The following is a 14,614-nucleotide window of genomic DNA, read 5'->3' on the forward strand; positions in this document are numbered from 1 at the left end:
AATTAGGTGAATGAATGGTAATATATAATGATGAAGAAAGTCATCAGGGATATAGAGGATTAACCTCTACTGTTGGTTAAATTTTAATTGACTTTTTTTCTCTTTAACTAATTTCCATCAAAATAAAAACTTTAAAATGTTTTTCTTAAGAAATGGAAAGTTACCCTTTTTTAAGATGTCATGTGTTTAAGCCACACTAGTTCTACAAGAGAAGACAGGATAAGATTTTCCTGAATATATATTAATGTTTTTTCTAGTAATGATTAAATCATCATTTGCATTTCATGGTATGAAAAATTGCTTTTGTTCTTTGTGGAGTGCTCAGTGTCATTCTCCTCTTGTCAAAAAGTAAATTAAATAGCTCAAGGAGGCTTTGTGCAGAAACATTTGCTTCTTTATTATGTTCTAGAAGGTTGGGAAATACAGATATCGCCTTTCTTTGCAGAAGGCAGTATAATAACTCTTGAAAATAATAGAAGCAGAGTTGTTAGCAAGACTAAATGCAAATAATATGGCTAAAGTCCTAGGTTGGGAATACCTAGAACAAGTGTGATCCATCATGACCACAAGTTTAAAGTTGTATTCAGATTATTTCCATTGAAAAGGGATATTTGATAAATTTTCAGATTTAAAATAAACACTCTTCCATTTGTCGTTTCCTCAGTATTTAGAACTTGACTAGTAAACCAGCTTTCCCTCACTTCTTTTTTTGTTTTGTTTTTATTTTTTTAACATCTTTATTGTAGTATAACTGCTTTACAATGGTGTTAGTTTCTGCTTTATAACAAAGTGAATCAGTTATACATATATCCCCATATCTCTTCCCTCTTGCATCTCTCTCCCTCCCACACTCCCTATCCCACCCCTCTAGGTGGTAACAAAACACCGAGCTGATCTCCCTGTGCTATGCAGCTTCTTCTTACTAGATATCTATTTTACATTTGGTAGTGTGTATATGTCCATGCCACTCTCTCACTTTGTCCCATCTTACCCTTCTCCCTCCCCGTATCCTCAAATCCATTCTCTAGTAGGTCTGTGTCTTTATTACCGTCGTGTCCCTAGCACATATATATGTGTTAGCATACGGTATTTGTTTTTCTCTTTCTGACTTACTTCCCTCTGTATGACAGACTCTAAGTCCATCCACCTCATTACAAATAACTAAATTTCATTTATTTATATGGCTGAGTAATATTCTATTATATATATGTGCCATATCTTCTTTATCCATTCATCTGTTGATGGACAGTTAGGTTGCTATCATGTCCTGGCTATTGTAAATAGAGCTGCAATGAACATTGTGGTACATGACTCTTTTTGATTTATGGTTTTCTTAGGGTATATGTCCAGGAGTGGGATTTCTGGGTCGTATGGTAGTTCTATTTTTAGTTTTTTAAGGAACCTCCATACTGTTCTCCACATTGGCTGTATCAATTTACATTCCCACCAACAGTGCAAGAGGGTCCCTTTTCTCCAAACTCTCTCCTGCATTTATTGTTTGTAGATTTTTTTGATGATAGCCATTCTGACTGGTGTAATATCTCATTGTAGTTCTGATTTGCATTTCTCTAATGGTTAAAGATGTTGAGCGCTCTTTCATGTGTTTGTTGGCAATCTGTATATTTTCTTTGGAGAAATGTCTATATAGGTCTTCTGCCCATTTTTGACTGGGTTGTTTGCTTTTTCAATATTGAGATGCATGAGCTGCTGTTAAATTTTGGAGATTAATCCTTTATCAGTTGCTTTATTTGCAAATATTTTCTCCCATTGTGAGGGTTGTCTTGTCATCTTGTTTATGGTTTCCTTTGCTGAGCAAAAGCTTTTAAGTTTCATTAGGGCCCATTTGTTTATCTTTGTTTTTATTTCCATTTCTCTAAGAGGTGGGTCAAAAAGGATCTTGCTGTGATTTATGTCATAGAGTGTTCTGCCTATGTTTCCTCTAAGAGTTCGATAGTGTCTGGCATTACATTTAGGTCTTTAATCCATTTTGAGTTTATTTTTGTTTTAGGGAGTGTTCTAGTTTCATTCTTTTACATGCAGCTGCCCAGATTTCCCAGCACCGATTATTGAAGAGGATATCTTTTCTCCATTGTATATTCTTACATCCTTCATCAAAGATAAGGTGACCACATGTGCATGGGTTTTTCTCTGGGATTTCTAACCTGTTCCATTGATCTATATTTCTGTTTTGGTGCCAGTACCATACTCTTTTGATTAGTGTAGCTTTGTAGTATAGTCTGAAGTCAGAGAGCTTGATTCTTCCAGTTCCGTTTTTCTTTCTCAATATTGCTTTGACTATTTGGGGTCTTTTGTGTTTCCATACAAATTGTGAATTTTTTTGTTCTAGTTCCATGAAAAATGCCAGTGGTAGTTTGATAGGGATTACATTGAATCTGTAGATTGCTTTGGGTAGTATAGTCATTTTCACAATGTTGATACTTCTAATCCAGGAACACAGTATATCTCTCCATCTATTTGTACCATATTTAATTTCTTCCATCAGTGTCTTATAATTTTCTTCATACAGGTCTTTTGTCTCCTCTGTAGGTTTATTCCTAGATATTTTATTCTTTTTGCTGCAATGGTAAATGGGTGTGTTTTCTTAATTTCACTTTCAAATTTTTCATCATTAGTGTATAGGAATGCAAGAGATTTCTGTGCATTAATTTTATATCCTGCTACTTTACCAAATTCATTGATTCGTTCTAGTATTTTTCTGGTAGCGTGTTTAAGATTCTCTATGTATATTATGTCATCTGCAAACAGTGAGTGCTTTACTTCCTCTTTTCCAATTTGGATTCCTTTTATTTCTTTTTCTTCTCTGATTGCTGTGGCTGAAACTTCCAATATGATGTTGAGTAATAGTGGCAAGAGTGGAAAATCTTATCTTTTTCCTGATCTTAGTGGAAATGGTTTCAGTTTTTCACAACTGAGAATGATGTTGGCTGTGGGTTTGTCATATATAGCCTTTATTGTGTTGAGGTAAGTTCCCTCTATGCCTACTTTCTGGAGGTTTTTTATCATAAATCGGTGTTGAATTTTGTCAAAAGCTTTCTCTGCATCTATTGAGATGATCATATAGTTTTTCTCCTTCAGTTTGTTAATATGGTGTATCAGATTGATTGATTTGTGTATATTGAAGAATCCTTGCATTCCTGGGATAAACCCGACTGAATCATGATGTATGATCCTTTTAACATGCTGTTGGATTCTGTTTGCTACTATTTTCTTGAGGATTTTTTGCATCTATGTTCATCAGTGATATTAGCCTGTAGTTTTCTTTCTTTGAAGAAAACCAGACATCTTTGTCTGGTTTTGGTATCAGGGTGATGGTGGCCTCATAGAGTGAGTTTGGGAGTGTTCCTCCCTCTGCTATATTGTGGAGGAGTTTGAGAAGGATAGGTGTTAGCTCTTCTCTAAATGTTTGATAGAATTTGCCTGTGAAGCCATCTGGTCCTGGGCTTTTGTTTGTTGGAAGATTTTTAATCACAGTCTCAATTTCAGTGCTTGTGATTGATCTGTTCATATTTTCTATTTTTTTCCTAGATTAGTCTCAGAAGGTTGTGTTTTTATAAGAATGTGTCCATTTCTTCCATATTGCCCATTTTATTGGCATATAGTTGCTTGTAGTAAGCTCTCATGATCCTTTGTGTTTCTGCAGTGTCAGTTGTTACTTCTCCTTTTACATTTCTCATTCTATTGATTTGAGTCTTCTCCCTTTTTTTCTTGATGAGTCTGGCTAATGGTTCATCTATTTTGTTTATCTTCTCAAAGAACCAGCTTTTAGTTTTATTGATCTTTGCTATCGTTTCCTTCATTTCTTTTTTATTTGTTTCTGATCTGACCTTTATGATTTCTTTCCTTCTGCTAACTTTTGTTTTTTTGTTTTTTTTTCATTTTTCTTTGTCTAATCTCTTTAGGTGTAAGGTTAGGTTGTTTATTTTTCTTGTTTCTTATGGTAGGATTGTATTGCTATAAACTTCCCTCTTAGAACTGCTTTTGCTACATCCCATCTGTTTTGGGTCATCGTGTTTTCATTGTCATTTGTTTCTAGGTATTGTTTTATTTCTTCTTTGATTTCTTCAGTGATCTCTTGGTTATTAAGTACTATATTGTTTAACTGCCATGTGTTTGTATTTTTTCTAGATTTTTTTCCTGTAATTGATATCTAGTCTCTTAATATTGTGGTCAGAAAAGATACTTGATACAATTTCCGTTTTCTTAAATTTACCAAACCTTGATGTGTGACCCTAGATATAATCTATCCTGGAGAATGTTCCATGAGCATTTGAGAAGAAAATGTATTCTTTGTTTATGGATGGAATGTCCTATAAATATCAATTAAGTCCATCTTTTTTAATGTATCATTTAAAGCTTGTGTTTCCCTATTCATTTTCATTTTGGATGATCTGTCCATTGGTGAAAGTGGGGTGGTAAAGTCCCCTACTATGATTGTGCTGCTGTCGATTTCCTCTTTTATGGCTGTTAGCATTTGCCTTATGTATTGAGGTGCTCCAATGTTGGGTGCATAATATTTACAATTGTTATAACTTCTTCTTGAGTTGATCCCTTGATCATTATGCAGTGTCCTTCTTTGTCACTTGTAACAGTTTTTATTTTAATGTCTATTTTGTCTGATATGAGAATTGCTACTTCAGCCTTCTTTTGATTTCCATTTGCATGTAATACCTTTTTCCATCCCCTTACTTTCTGTCTGTATGTGTCCCTAGGTCTGAAGTGGGTCTCTTTTAGACAGCATATATATATATATATATATATATATATATATATATATATATATATATATATATATATATATATATATATATATATATATATTTATCCATTCATCCAGTCTAGGTCTTTTCGTTGGAGTATTTAATCCATTTACATTTAGGTAATTATTGACATGTATGTTCATTTCCTATTACCATTTTCTTCATTGTTTTGGGTTTGTTATTGTAGGTCTTTTCCTTCTCTTATGTTTTCTGCCTAGAGAAGTTCCTTTAGCATTTGTTGTAAAGCTGGGTTTTGGTGGTGCAGAATTGTCTTAGCTTTTGCTTGTCTGTAAAGTTTCAATTTCTCTATCAAATCTGAATAAGATCCTTGCTTGGTAGAGTAATCTTGGTTGTAGGTTTTTCTCCTTCATCACTTTAAATATGTCCTGCCACTCCCTTCTGGTTTGCAGAGTTTCTGCTGGAAGATCAGCTGTTAAACTTATGGGGATTCCCTTGTATGTTATTTGTTGTTTATCCCTTGCTGCTTTTAATATATTTTTTCTTTGAATTTAATTTTTGATCATTTGATTCATATGTGTCTTGGCATGTTTCTCCTTGGATTTATCCTGTATCAGGCTGTCTGTGCTTTCTGGACTTGATTAACTATTTCCTTTCCCATATTAGGGAAGTTTTCAACTATAATCTCTTCAAATATTTTCTCAGTCCCTTTCTTTTTCTCTTCTTCCTCTGGGAGCCCTATACTTCAAATGTTGGTGTGTTTAATGTTGTGCCAGAAGTCTCTGAGACTGTCCTCAATTCTTTTCATTATTTTTTCTTTATTCCTATCTACAGTAGTTATTTCCACTATTTTATATTCCAGGTCACTTATCTGTTCTTCTGCCTCAGTTATTCTGCTATTGATCTCTTCTAGGGAATTTTTAATTTCACTTACTGCATTGTTTATCACTCTTTGTTTTCTCTTTAGTTCTTCTCGGTCCTTGTTAAACATTTCTTGTATTTTCTCCATTCTATTTCCAAGTTTTTGGATCATCTTTACTATCATTATTCTGAATTCTTTTTCAGGTAGACTGCCTATTTCCTCTTCATTTTTTGGTCTGGTGGGTTTTTACCTTGCTCCTTCATCTGCTGTATGTTTCTCTGTCTTCTCATTTTGCTTAAATTACTGTGTTTGTTGTCTCATTTTCACAGGCTGCAGGCTTGTAGTTCCCATTGTTTTTGGTGTCTGCCTCCAGTGAGTAAGGTTGGTTCAGTGGGTTGTGTAGGCTTCCTGGTGGAGGGGACTAGTGCCTGTGTTCTAGTGGATGAGGCTGGATCTTGTATTTCTTGTGGGCAGGTCCACATCCTGTGGTGTGGTTTGGGGTGTCTGTCACCTTATTATGATTTTAGGCTGCCCCTCTTCCAATGGGCGGGGTTGTGTTCCTGTCTTTGTGGTTGTTTAGCATAGGGTGTCAGCACTGTAGCTTTTTGGTTGTTGAGTGGAGCTGGGTGTTATCATTGAGCTAGGCATCTCTGGGAGATTTTCACAGTATGATATTACATGGAGCTGGGAGGTCTCTTGTGGACCAATGTCCCAAACTTGGCTCTCCCACCTCAGAGGCACAGCACTGACGCCTGGCTGGAGCACCAAGAGCCTGTCATCCACATGGCTCAGAATAAAAAGGAGAAAAAAGAAAGAAAGAAGAGAGCAACCAATCCAAAAAAAACAAATCTACCAATAATAAGCATTAAAAACTATACTAAGGGCTTCCCGTGTGGTGCAGTGGTTGAGGGTCTGCCTGCCGATCCAGGGGACATGGTTTCATGCCCCAGTCTGGGAAGATCCCTCATGCCGCAGAGCGGCTAGGCCCGTGAGTCATGGCCATGGAGCCTGCGTGTCCAGAACCTGTGCTCCACAATGGGAGAGACCACAACAGTGAGAGACCTGCGTACAGCAAAAAAAAAAAAAAAAAAAAAAAAAAAAAGACTGACAGAGTAAACCCTAGGACAAATAGTAAAAGCAAAGCTATACAGACAAAATCACACACAGAAGCATACACATACACACTCACAAAAAGAGAAAAAGGGAAAAAAATTATATATATATCATTGTTCCCAAAGTCTACCTCCTCAATTTGGGATGATTCATCGTTTATTCAGATATTCCACAGATGCAGTGTACATCAAGTTGATTGTGGGGATTTCATTCGCTGCTTCTGTGGCTGCTTGGAGAGATTTCCTTTTCTCTTGTTTTCTCACACAGTTCCTTCAATTCAGCTTTGGATTTGGCCCCGCCCCTGCGTGTAGGTCACCTGAGGGCATCTGTTCTTCGCTCAGACAGGAAGTGGTTAAAGGAGCAGCTGATTCAGGGGTTCTGGCTCTTGAGGCCCAGGGGAGAGGGAGGGGTATGGATGCAGGACGAGCCTCCAGCAGCAGAGACTGGCATGACGTTGCACCAGCCTGAGGCACGCCATGTGTTCTCCTGGGGAAGTTGTCCCTGGATAATAGGACTCTGGCAGTGGAGGGCTGCACCAGCTCCCAGGAGGGGAGGTGACATGTGCTTAAACACAGGCTTCTTGATGGCTGCAGCAGCAGCCTTAGTGTCTCATGCCTGTGTCTGGGATCCATGCTATTAGCTGCTGCTCGCACCCGTCTCTGGAGCTCCTTTAAGCGGCGCTCTTAATCCCCTCTCCTCACTGCACCAGGAAACAAAGAGGCAAGAAAAAGTCTCTTGTCTCTTCAGCAGCTCCAGACACTTTCCCGGACTCTCTCCCGGCTAGCTGTGGTGCACTAGCCCCCTTCAGGCTGTATTCACACAACCAACCCCCATCTCTCCCTGGAATTGGACCTCTGAAGCCTGAGCCTCAGCTCCCAGCCCCCACCTGTCCCGGCAGTTGAGCAGACCAGCCTCTCAGGCTGGTGAGTGCTGGTTGGCACTGATCCTCTGTGCGGGAGTCTCTCTGCTTTGCCCTCCGCACCCCTGTTGCTGTGCTCTCCTCCATGGCTCCGAAGCTTCCCCTCCTCTGTCACCTACAGTCTCCACCCATGAAGGGTCTTCCTAGTGTGTGGAAACCTTTCCTCCTTCACAGCTCCCTCCCACTGGTGCAGGTCCCATCCCTATTCTTTTGTCTTTGTTTTTTCTTTTTTCTTTTGCCCTATCCAGCTACATGGGGAGTTTCTTGCCTTTTGGGAGGTCTGAGGTCTTCTGCCAGTGTTCAGTAGGTGTTCTGTAGGAGTTGTTCCACATGTAGATGTTTTTCTGATGTATTTGTGGGCAGGAAGGTGATCTCCACATCTTACTTTTCTGCCACCTTGAAGCTCCTCCCTCCCTCACTTTTTAAACCCTACTTAATGATTTTTCAATAGTTTAACAAAGGGCAGCTTCATTTTAATTCAGTAAGACTCTAATGTCTTTTACCATTACAATTTAAAAGTCCTATAACAAATTTACTTCCAAAGAAATCTACTCTAATTGCTTTATTTTCTGAATAATCATGGGACGTTACATGATTCCATGAATTCTGTAATGACAGGTTAAACTTTGGGGGAGTCTGACGTGAAATTTTGAGCATATAAATTCCCCTATTATTTCACCTGTTTAACCTGTATTCACTTTTATTTCAAACTAACTACTAGATTGGCACTCAATATTATTGATTCATTGAAGCCAGGACTTGTTAAAATATAATTTACTATTTGTTCTCATGGCAAAATTGTCAAATATTCATAATGTTTAGTCTAGTATTCATTCATTCAATATAAAAATTAATATTTTCTCATGTTATCTTCAAGACAAACTTGAATTATTCTTAAATCATGGTAATTCTTACACGTTTATTTGGTCCTGTCAATATCAAACACCATTTTGGGAGGTAACTTGTAGGAATGTTTCACGAATTATTTTTCCACTTCACAGAGTCTCATACTTTATATTTTATCAGGGAGGAACCAGAAAAAGAAGGAGAAAAAAATGTTTGGTGAAGAACACAATTCATTAAACAGTAAGACTTGTTAGCTGTTCAAATCACTTGAAGAAATCTTAAATTCACTTCTCATGGTAGACAGAGTTAGCTGAAATCTGAGCACAGCTGAAAGATTGCCCAGTATTTAGAAGCAGGTGTGAAATTTTTAAAAGGGAAATGAAAATATTGAATTGCCAGAGTGCATTAAATTTCATGTCTTTAAATGACTATTAGTCTTTTGTTTGTAAGAAATGATTAAGATTTTCTGCAGTCTCTTCAAATCAGCAAAGTTTTCCCAGGGACTTCCACATATTTCCAACACTTACTAAAAGTGATAGAGATTAGCTGAAAAATCCTTTCACTGAAGCAAGAGTTAAATATTTTGAAAGTAGGAGCCCTCTCAATGAACACTGACTGATTGTGTATGTGCATGTATAAGTAAAGTGTATTGGGAGAGGAAAAAGTGATAGAAGGAAACATTGGCTATGCACCTAAGGAATTCACAGCACTCTAAGAAGAAAAAAATATATTATTACAAGTTTAATGATTAAAGCAAAGATTTTCTCATTTTGAAAGTTAAACCAACTGTGCTCAAGATTTTCCAGTATGGTGCTGAAAGTTGCTCAGACAATGGGTAGAAATAAAATCTATCTATATTTGACTCCAGAGCTCTCAGTATGGAGATGCAGTAATGGTTTTCTGGAATGATAATTAAGAACACCATAGATATATTTTAATCTTCCCAACTCTTTAAATCTAGGAATTTTTATAATCACTGTTTTGCTAACTTAATTACTTTTGAATATGTTTTCTGAAATATTATGTTTTCATTTATACTCAGTAAAATAAAGTTTTTATCTTTAGAAAAGTGTAATTTTGTGCCTTATTATTTCGAGAAGACCAAGAGAAATGATAAAATATTCTGTTAGAGAAATCTATGTGATCTTTTTCTTAATCAGAAAAAAAATATCTAGCTTTAAACTGTCCTTTAACTAAGAGCAAACTCATAAAAACTATTCTTCCAGGGATATATAACTTTTATAAGGGCAAAAACGAGATTTACCCAGGAGAAAATCACATTTGATCATCAGCATTTGGAAGCTGAAATCGTCAGACAATTTTAATTTCATTCTTAGTTGGGGATGACCGTGATTCTCTTCAACTGCCTTCTGATTCTAGAACTTATTTTTTTGAACTTCCAAGATTTAGACGTCAATATTTAGATGTCCATTCTTCCTTTAAATCCTAGTGGTAGCTCTATTACAGATTTAAATCTGTGTGTAACTCCTATTTTTCTTGCTTTGACATATCCCACCCAGCTGAGCTATGGTATTGGTTCATTGTAAATCACGGTAGGAAGAACAGAAGTGAAAGGTTCTGAATAAATGAAGTTAATTTTTCTTGTCTGTTCTCTTGGACAGAAAGGAATCTGAAGCTTTAAGGTAAATCTCATATCACCTACAAACTCTTTAGGGGCATACTCAACTTACTGGGTAAGAGATACTTCTAGGAATATATTTATTAAAGAGTTCTTTGTTTTAAGTTAAATATTTATGATCCACTGTATTTATGGATTCAAATAGGATTCACCCACAAATTGCTTATACTTCCAGATTAATTAGTCACCTCTGTTGCCCTTAGTACATCCTTGAAGGAAAAATAAATAATAGCCCTAGTAATTAGGTAATGAAAATTGCCCTATGTTCAAACAAATTATTCAAAGAAATTAGTTTGAGCTATCCAGTACTGGGTTGTCAGCTCTTCTGTACAAACCTGCCCTCCATTATTCTCGTTCTTGCTTTTCCTTTAGATTGAGAAATTCCCCTACCCGCTCCTTGCTTGCTACTGCTGACATACAACTTTCCCCTTCATTCACTCATGATTTGTCTTACCCTTTCAGGATAAATTTGTTTGACCAATGTTGAGACCAAGTTTTGATATTTTCTCCAGGTAATAAAAATAATATTTAATAGTTTAAAATACTTACTTAAATTTTCCAAGTTTCTTCCATAAGTAATCTTATTTCATCTATATGGAAACTCTTTGAAGTAGATAATAATTGTACTCTCATGTAAAAGTGAGGAAACTGAGGCAAGACAGAGTATTAGGAAATGTCCATCACACACTCCATTTGTAATCAAAGTTTCCCCCAGGATTCCATTTCTGTTAAATCTCACTAAAGTTTTCCTAACTTTTCCTAGCCTAGTACTTAAAGTTGATCCTAGAGGATCATTATCAGAGTTACACAGCATTCTTCTGGGATGGATTGTGAGAGTAGATATGGAGAACTATCTAAACTCCTAGAAAGGGATATTAAAAATAATCCTCTAGTTATTTGGCTATGACACCCCGCAGAAGTACTGCTCTTTAATTTATAATCACTGCTTTAGTAAATCCAATCTTCACACGTTGTACGAACTTATCTTTCAAGCTTCGACTATCATTTGCATACTACTAACAAATCAATGTCTTTAGCAACATTTGTGGCTGTTTACCTGACACCTCCACTAGAATATATCTAAAAGTGTCCAAAACTGAGCTTAGCATCTTCTTCCACAAACTGTCCTTTTGTCAGTAGTATCACCCCCTAGTTATTCATTGCATTAGTCAGGGTTCTCCAGAGAAACAGAACCAATAGGTTAGGCATAGACATAGATATAGTTACAGAAATAGATATAGATGTAGATATATGAAGAGATTTATTATTGAAATTGACTCACATGATTCTGGAAACTGAGAAATCCCACAATCTGCTGTCTGCAAACTGGAGAATCAGGAAAGCTGATGGTGTAAGTCCCAGTCAGCATTCAAAGGCCCAAGAACCTGGAGTGCTGATGTTTGAGAACAGGAGAAGATGGATGTTTCAGCTCTACCAGAGAGCAAATTCACTTTTCCACCATGTTTTTGTTCTATTCATATGATGCCCAACAGATTGGATGATGCCCCCCTGCATTGATAAGCGTGCTCTTCTTTACTTAGTCAAATGCTCATCTCTTCCAGAAACACCCTTGCATACACACCCAGAAATAATATTTTACCATCTATCTGGGCATCCATCCCTTAGCTCAGTCAAGCTGACACAAAATTAACCATAACATCTACCTTAGGATACCTAGAAACCTCTTACATACTGTTTTTTACTGCTCCCTTTCCTTGTCAAAAAATCCGTCAATTTTACATTTACAAATTTCTCCCATCTTTTTTTTAACCCCTTTGGTCAGAGTCTCAGGTAAGACAACTACCATCTACTTCCCAGATGACTTTAGGACCTTCTTAACTGCCACTTCTGCCTCTAATCTTTCTCCAATTTGACCCTTACCCTCCATGACAGCATACATTGCTTTGATAAGACACCCAACCTCTTATCCTGATTTAAGTTTACTCCATGACCCTCAATGGCATTTTAGGTTCTAATTATGTTTACTTTATTTTGATTGGATTATTTCCTTGTTGAATTCAAAAATATCCTACTCATCCTCATAAAGCAGCTATTCTAAAGCATTTCCCTGATTCATCATGTAAAGTTAGTGGTCCATTTTCCTGTGCTGTGGTAGCTCAGTAGGTTGTACATTTATCTTTTAGAAACCTATCTTTTTACAAGTCTATCATACTTGAAAAATTTAAAACTCTTCCAAAACAGACCCTGACCCTTGTTCATATGTGAATCACTGATTATGATTACCAGGATTTAGGAAGTGTGAGATGTAGAGGAAAATTTACCTTCTTAGCAGTTTGTGCTTGAACTTTCTTCAAGTGGGAGACCAACTTTGTTGCAAAGAAGCTTTGAGAAGTCCACTGGGGATAGAAGTTGGCCTGAGGCTGGACCTGTGCTATATTTCACAGGAAGTGATTTTGCATGCCAAAGAAGACTGGTCAGAGTTAGAGTAAGATCCCCTGCATGGTGGCAATGGAGACTTTGGGCAGAATAGAAATGCATATTGGGGATTAATTAAATAGTTGTCTTTTTTGTGAGCAATGATCTGCTTCCCCTAAGATATTTTCAGTAAGCTCTATAGGCTTACTCACTAGAGTGGATATTTTATGGTGAATATGAAATAGCACTGAGCTCTGCTTCTCTAAGTGTTTGAAGTCAAAGTAAGAACACTGAACTTTAAAAAAAAAACAACTCTTCCTACTTCTATGAGTGTAGAAAGGATAATCAAACTAAACAAAATATTGATTATATATATATATCATCACATTCTAATAATTTTCATTTTTTAGGACAGACAAACAAAAAGGCATGAATTTTGTTGGTTTTTCAGCAATACTTGGGTGCAGAATGCCTGTTCCTAAGTAAAATTTCAGTAGAACAGTAGCAAAAGTTTGAGTGTGTCAGAATGACTAGTAGTCTAAAAGCTAAAAAGTTTGCTAAGAAGGAGAATAAATAATAAATTGAAAAAGCAGCAGTGTAAGCAAAGTCAGAGTTTTCCAATTTGATGTACACACGTATGTACAAATAAACTCATACTATGGGTATTAGCTACCATGTATTTGGCACTTATTCTGTTATATTCGCTACACTAAGTATTGTATATACATTATTTCCTTAATCCTTACAAAGCTCAAAGGATGCTATCATTCCTATTTTACAGATAAGATAATTGAGGAAGCAAAATGTCATCCAAGACCATATAATAAGTGACATGGTAGGAATTCTAACAAGAATTCCTTCTAAGTCTTTATCAATTGATAGTGATTATGTATGCTCCACCCAGCTTCATTTTGAAATGACATACAGTAGAGCACAACAAGCATTATCTATAAGTGAAACAAATTCAGGAAGGTAATTTCTCTGATAAAGAGAAAATATGTTAATGGAATTAACATATTTTCTGAAAAAGATTAGTTAATGGAATAGTTTTTCTTGCTTCAGTTACCTGAATATATGTTATTCAATATACTTTGACATATCCCTAAATATTGCATTAGATTTTTCTTATGTATTTTATTTTCTTAGTGAATTTTATTTCCCCCAAGCTTTCAGTAATTCAAGATTAGTAAAAAGCTAGAGGGATGAATTTGAGGGTCTTGGTCTTTTAGTAATCTCCATTTTTCAAATTATAATGCAAACTCCTTTGAAATCAAGAAGGGTACTTTATCTGAAATTTTCAATAACTGTTCTAACTAAATGTTGTCACAACAACAGCTATGCTGATGTAACTATCGTTTACTTAATACAGGCTGGAAAATACTGGTCACTATGTTTAAACTGTTTTTAAAAATGTAGATGAGATTGAAAGTGTATAACTGACCCTTGACAAAAAAGGAGGTTGTAAAAACTTCCCTAGAACAAAAGCTCTGTTTTTTTTATGCCGTAGATACCAGTGGGCAAAGCATCTTCCACGTAAAACCCAGTTCAGTCAAACTCAGCCATCACTCCTGTCTCAGAGGAGTAGGGAGATCATTTTGGCTCCTGACTCATTGTGCCCACTTTTTGCAATCAATGATTAGGGAAATTCCACTTACTCAAATGTAGTCCTTCACAACCAGTGCTGTTAAGTCATAATCTAAGTTATAACTGTTATGGTGATTGCTTCACATTCTGATTGCAGGCTGCACTATGAGGAGGCAGTGCTACAGGTGTTAAATGATCATTCTAAAGGATTCTCCCTAAAGTGTTTGGCATGATAGAGCAGATGTAACCCAGAATATCTTAAAATTTCTTCTGTATTTTTAAAGTATTTTTAAAATAATGCCATGAATGCATTACTTTTTTCTCTGTTTTTTTTCGGGCCTCTCACTGTTGTGGCCTCTCCCGTTGCAGAGCACAGTCTCCAGACGCGCAGGTTCAGTGACCATGGCCCACGGGCCCAGCCGCTCCGCGGCATGTGGGATCTTCCCGGACTGGGGCATGAACCCAGGTCCCCTGCATCGGTAGGCGGACTCTCAAACACTGCCCCACCAGGGAAGCCCATGAATGCATTTTTAAACTTT

The sequence above is a fragment of the Pseudorca crassidens genome, chromosome 18 (assembly GCF_039906515.1).
Source record: "Pseudorca crassidens isolate mPseCra1 chromosome 18, mPseCra1.hap1, whole genome shotgun sequence".
NCBI lineage: Eukaryota > Metazoa > Chordata > Mammalia > Artiodactyla > Delphinidae > Pseudorca > Pseudorca crassidens.